Genomic DNA, 6,946 nt, shown 5'->3' with positions numbered 1-6,946 from the left:
GAGAAATCGAGTGAATATCTAATGTTGTAAAAATATAAATTTCAGACGCTCCTAAAAATGGTTGGGGTCGCTTCTATAAATGTCAATAAAATTGTATTCATTGGGTCAAAAAGCTTGAATATTTTAAACAAGGTTCCTCATAAGTTCATATAATAGCAGTTGAAAATATCAAAAATACATAAAATACATTTATAAACGTGCCTACACAATTTTACATGTTAAATGCATTTGATGAAAGGGCATTTTTTTGATATTTTTAGGGCATTTAAATACCAGCCCAAATTTTTATATTTTATACACAATGAAATGTGCACAATGTTTTGTCGAAAAAAGTATTTAATCCACCCTATTACCAGTAGTAAAATAATTACTTTTTTATAATATTTTGCTGTAATTTATTTAACTTACGAATATTAAGAATATTATAATATATTTATAATAAATAACTTCATTTTTTTTATAGTTATTTAGTTACCGGATCTCGTTTTTCATCTTTACAGCATCAATTTAAAATGGGTAGAACTACTATCAGTCAAATAATAAAAAATACATGTATTCAAATATGGAAAGTTTTACAACCCATTGAAATGCCCACACCGACAATCTCTAAATGGATCGAAATTTCAAAAGTTTTTTTCTCAGAAGTTAAATTTCTCAAATTGTATTGGTGCAGTCGATGGGAAGCATATACGCATAGTTTCTCCTTAACATAGTGGCTCAAATTATTTTTGTTACAAAAAGTTTTTTTCAATTGTCCTAATGGCAGTTGTTGATGCTAATTATTGTTTTACAATTGTGGATGTAGGGTCTTATGGCCGTGAAGGAGATACAAATATTTTTAAACAATCTACTTTTGGAAAACAGCTTTACAACAATTCGTTAAAATTACCATCTTCGACTAACCTACCAAATACTGATGGCCCCTATGTATTCATTGGAGATGAAGCTTTTGGAATTAATCAGCATTTATTAAGACCTTACTCAAGCCCTGATTTAAATTATTCCAAGTGAATTTTTAACTACAGACTTTGCAGAGCTAGAAGAAATGTTGAGTGCGCTTTTGGAATCCTGTGTAGAAGATTTGAAATTTTTTATGGGTGTATTGCAGTATAGGGCCTGATTTTGTAAATATAGTTCAAGCAGCTACAGTTCTCCATAATTGTAAACGACGAAGGGACGGATTTGCGTTTGAAGACACTCTAAACTGTGATAACATGTTAGTTATTGAACCACGTGGAACTGCATCTAGAAGTTCAGTTGGACAACAGGTTAGAGATCAATTCGCCCAGTACTTTTTAAGTGAAGTTGGAAGTGTTCCGTGGCAAAATAACAGAATTTAATTATTTTTAAATTGGAAAGCATAATACTAATTACAAGTTAATAAAATAAAAAATGTTATAATGTCATATTATTATTATTATATTTATAGTTAAAAGTTAAGAGTTAAAATTTATATATTATTATTTAGAATAGATAGATAGTGATGGTGTTAAAAATTTGACTTATGAATAACTTATTCCATGTTCATAAATAGTATATTTTATATAATATTTAAAATTAAAATGATTTACTTACTTTTTTCTTTTTGTTCACCAATCTGTATTGTTTCCCAATCAGAAAATATATTTTTTGCTATTTGGTTCCATGTTTTTTTTTTTTACTTCCCGATTACTGTATCCCTTGTTGCTAAAATCCCATAAACATGGATTTGACTGCACTTCAGAAATTAATAATTCAACGTCTAACATGATGATGTTGCTCATTAAAGAATCAATAATCAAATGATGAATAAAATAAAATATTACGATTCCGCTAAGAATTTCCGCTACAAATATGACATGGATAACCCAAAATAACGTGTTAGGATTTATTTTGGGATCCGCCGAGTAAATAAATCCCGCGGAATAATCGCGTCGTGTAGCGGTATTTTTTTTCCGTGCGGAAATTCCACTGTAATGTGTTCAGTAGTATTTAAATATATGAATTTCGATATCGCGGAAATTCCGCCGCGGAACTACTACTACTACTATATAATATTCAGATGATCTTGTAACGTCACGGAATCAGTGGCGGTTTTGGGGGTGAGGCAAGTGAGGCGCCACCTAACCTAAAATTTTAAGTAAAAAATACTATTAAAGTATTTTTTGGCCCACCGATAGCATATACATATTTTGATATTAATTTTTAACGTTTTTATGATTTTATTTGAGATAAAAATCTTCTTTGCCAAGTTTAACAATATAAATTATTATTTATTATATTGTAAATGGTAAATCATTATATTATTGTGGTAATCTTTATCTGATAAGATAAAGGTGATATTGAGCAACGCACCCGTCCAGTGCGTCTACGCGCGGCAGAGGGACGTTAGTTACCCGGTCGACCGCGACGCGAGACGTTCCATGTTAAATAAATTGTGTAACCTGAACAAGTGTGTTTTATTTAATTTTTAGTCAGTACCTATGCAAATCCAGCTCGTCTAAACTTGGACGACATTATTAAGTGTTTATTACCAAAAATAGTGATAAACCGATAAGAAATGTATGAAATAATTATTACGTAAACAAACGCTAGTGTTTCAACCGGCGGCAATATTCCGATGACGTCAGTAAGCACCGTTTAACTCCGACTCAGAGTATGTACTATTGTGTACATGAATTACACACACAAGCGTATGTACGCGAATGCACGCGACTATTAAATAACTAGAGTTGCGCATGCACAATGATCATTGTGAGGCTCGACTAATATCGCCTTATGTACTAAAAATAGACTCGGTATACAGGAATATATAGTCAGCCGGCATTTCAACGTAAAAACACATTATCAGTAAAGATGTTATTGTTACAATCGAAACTCGGGACAGTCCTAATTAAACCGTTGTTCGTTGTAATATCTTGACGTCTTGTACGAATGGTCGCTTGTGTCTTACACTTTTTCGGTGATTCCGGTTCGTCTTAACGTCTACGTTAAAATATATGTGCGAGTGCTGCAGTTTTTTGTAATAAACATTATTAAATTAATTACTGTTGGAGTTATGACATATCCAGTGACAGACGTGGTAGTTATGTTGTTGGAGATGCCGTTTCGACGATGGAATTCTGATGGTAAAAATGATTTACTAAAAGTGGGTAAGCCTATTCCAATTTTGTCAGCTTTGGCTCCTGACAAGAAAGAGAAACTAAGTAAGGTATTCTGTAGGTCATTTAATCCAAATTTATATCAACAACACTCTTGGTTATGCGGGAGTCATTATATACAAAAATTGTTTTGTTTGCCATGTTTATTGTTGGGTAAAATGAAGTCTGTGTGGAATACTGTTGGGTATTATGATTTGAAAAATTTATCTAGAGGTATACAAATACATCAAACATCAAAAGAACATGTTCATAATCATTTAGGATTAAAAAACCTCGAAAAAATTGTTTTACTATAATAGATGTTGATAATGAACATGGTTATTTGTTTAAAAAAAAATTATAATGAGAATGTGAGATTAAATCGTTTATTTATGGAGCATTTAATCGATTTGGTTTTATTTTTAGGAAAACAAGAGTTGGCATTTAGAGGTCATGATGAAAGCAGTGATTCATTAAATAAAGGGAATTTTAGAGAGTTGTTTGATATGCATATTATTAGGTGTTTTCAAGAAATACAAAATCATTATAATAGTATAAAAAACATATTTTCAGGTATGTCCAAGTCCATACAAAATGATTTAATTTCACGTATTTCTGAATTTTTAATAAACCAAATAAAAAATGAAATCAAACAATCTAAATTTTATTCCATTCAAATTGATGACACTACAGATATCAGTCAAAAAACAATGTTCAATAATAATTAGATATGTTACAGATAAATCTGAATTGGTTGAGCGTTTCTTGGGTTTTCATAATGTTAGTGAAGACCGCACGGCTCAAGGCTTATTTAATTTGGTTAATTCTGTTTTACATGAGTTTGATATAGAAAATAAATTAGTTGGACAATCTTATGATGGGGCATGTGTAATGTCTGGGCATTTAACAGGTTTACAGGCTAGAGTTAAGGAAGTTGCACCTAATGCTTTATTTACACACTGCCTAGCTCACAGATTAAATTTGGTATTGCAACATGGTTGTAGTATAAATGCTAAATGTCGTATATTTTTTGCTAACCTCACTGGTATCGCTGCTTATTTTCACAATTCCACTTCACGTACTAATTTTGTAGATACTATTGTAGGGAAAAGAATTCCTCAATTTGTCCAAACAAGATGGTCCTCACGGTCAAAAATTTTACACACAATAGTTTATGAGTGGTCTGGGTTTATAAATGTTTTTGACTGTATTAGCAAAGATCCAAAATCGTCATCTGAATCTATTTGTGGTGCTATTGGTCATCTTAAAAATTTAAAAACTTTTGAATTTGCTTTCTTAGCACTGATATTTAGTGATATATTCATATATACTGATAATTTATTTAACATACTCCAAAATAAATCATTTGATGTAGAATTTTGCTTGAGAAAAATAAATATAACATATGATCTTATAAATAAAAAAAGAAATGAACCTGAATTTTTAAAATTATTTAATCAAGCAGTTACTCTTACAAAACCTCCAAAAGCTACAAGAAATGAATCTAACAATCAATCAAATTTTAAACTATTGTTTTATGAAATAATTGATAATATTCTAATGCAATTAAATACCAGATTTCAAGATACAAATAAATTACTTTTTTTGCAGTTAGCTGATGTAACTAAATTTAAAGAATATTCTTGTATATTTCCTTTAAATGCTTTAAATAATTTGAAATCAACTTATCCTAATATATTTTATAATATTAATACATTAAAAGTTGAATTGGAGGTTTTGTATAGTGATGTAAAATATCAAAATTTATTTAAGTTCTCTTTCAATACTATCAATTGAAAAATCCTTGATTAATCAACTTAAAAAAACTGAATCATTTTATGATGATATTATAAACATGTATTCTAGTCAAAAAGATAGGAGTATAAATTTAACATACAAAACATAATAGATCAATTTAGTTAATTAATAGTTTTAGAACTAGACATACTTAGAAGTCCTCTTCAGGACTAGACATACCTACTTGAAAAGTCCTTTTCAGGACTAGGCATACCTACTTGAAAAGTCCTTTTCAGGACTAGGCATACCTACTTAAAAAGTCCTTTTCAGAACTACCAAATTTTAAAATGCTCTGTTTATTACCTATCTATCACTTACTATATTATTTACTATACGAAACAAGTATATTATTAGCATTCATACAATTATAATTATTTTTATGTTTTTATATTAGATTTATTGTGAATTCTAATTTTGTATGGGGGGGGGGGGGGGGTGATACATAGGTTGCCTCACCAAAAAAATACTACCAGAACCGCCACTGCACGGAATTTTTAGCCTCCTTAATAAATTATAATATCCCCGAGCATACCTATTCTAACGTTGTTGACAAGTCAACGCACCTTTATTCTTCCCACCATGGGTAATATAACTAGATATCGCGCGCTAGTATAATTACCGCAGTGTTATGTAATAGTTGTTCCCCGATCCCCCCTTTACCATGCAGTGTCCGTCGTCAAAGTGTCGCGGTTGCCCGCCGCCCGTTGCCGCCGGCGCTTTCGTCGCGTCCGCCGGCACGGCCCGCAGGCAATACTGTCCTCTATATCCCAATTACTGTATGAATTCCCGCAGACCTACGATACTGACCTGCCCCACTCCATCAAGACCCAACACCAAGTTCAGCAACGGCCTGACTGCTGGGCCACCGACCACTTAATACTTTTGCCCACGGCCAACCGAACAGACGTTTGAACTTGTTTCCAACGGCCAACACGTCGGACGTGCCTTTTCTTAATAGAAAATTTGTCAAAATCGCTCCGGTCTTACGGCTATCACAGACCTCGTGATTGTTCACACTTCACGTCACCCACGACACGGACGGCAGTTTTTCAATCTTTCTTTCCAACGAGGTCCATACCAGCCATGATGGGCTAAGCCGACCTCCATGGGCCCGATGGGGCGAAGTCAACCCACATCAGCACCGTCTAATTCAGACCACACCTGCACCGTCGATGTCGTAATTATGTCTTTCCCTTGTCCCCCCCCTGAAAAGCACGATATTAGGCGTCGCAAGACGCGGGCCCCGTTGTAATTTTTCCCCGGTTTAAACGAACCACCGGTACATTTTCCCGGAAACCCCGTGAGGGCACACCGTGATTGTTGATACGGTGTGTAGCCTCCTGTGGGCCGGGAAAAATGTCCCCATGTTTCGTTCTTTATATCATATTAATTTAAATTGTATATGCCATGTGCCAACTTTCTTTATATTATATTTATTTAAAATTGTATATGCCATGTGCCACCTTATATTTCGTGTATTTGCCGTGCGCCACCCCTTATAAATAAATAACTATTTTATTTGTGTACAATACACTCACCTGATTACCCGTAAAGCATTCGTATTATTTATTTTATTTTAACTTATTTCTCCCCATAAATCTTGGGCTTTCATTAGCCCATGCGTGTAACAAATGTAACAAAGCCTGTGAGCTCCACCGACTTGACCCTCGGGTCTCACGCGGTGCGGCTCACAGGTCACGACTAAAGTGTTCCCCTTTGGTCGTGGGTAGTTTTTGGTAGGGTAAAATCTACCAAACTCTTACAATCTAAATGTGTATTCATGGCAGCGAACGAACATATTTTCACCACTTACAGACATCGTTTTCCTGCTGGCCATCATGGCGCGTTTCGTGTTTTTTTCGGACACCGCAAATGTACTTTGAATACCTATAACTTTTTTATATCCGCATTCGTATTAGGTGTGTGTTGACGGTGTAGGTCCGCGTTGCCATTGCGGTACACGTGTTTTACCGCTTGACATTTTGTGTTATTTTGCTGGGTATGTCATTTTTCGTAATACATTTATTCGA

The sequence above is a fragment of the Metopolophium dirhodum genome, chromosome 1 (genome assembly GCF_019925205.1).
Source record: "Metopolophium dirhodum isolate CAU chromosome 1, ASM1992520v1, whole genome shotgun sequence".
In the NCBI taxonomy this organism is placed as follows: Eukaryota; Metazoa; Arthropoda; class Insecta; order Hemiptera; family Aphididae; genus Metopolophium; species Metopolophium dirhodum.
The sequence above is the reverse complement of the archived record's forward strand: the minus strand, read 5'-3'. Positions refer to the sequence as shown.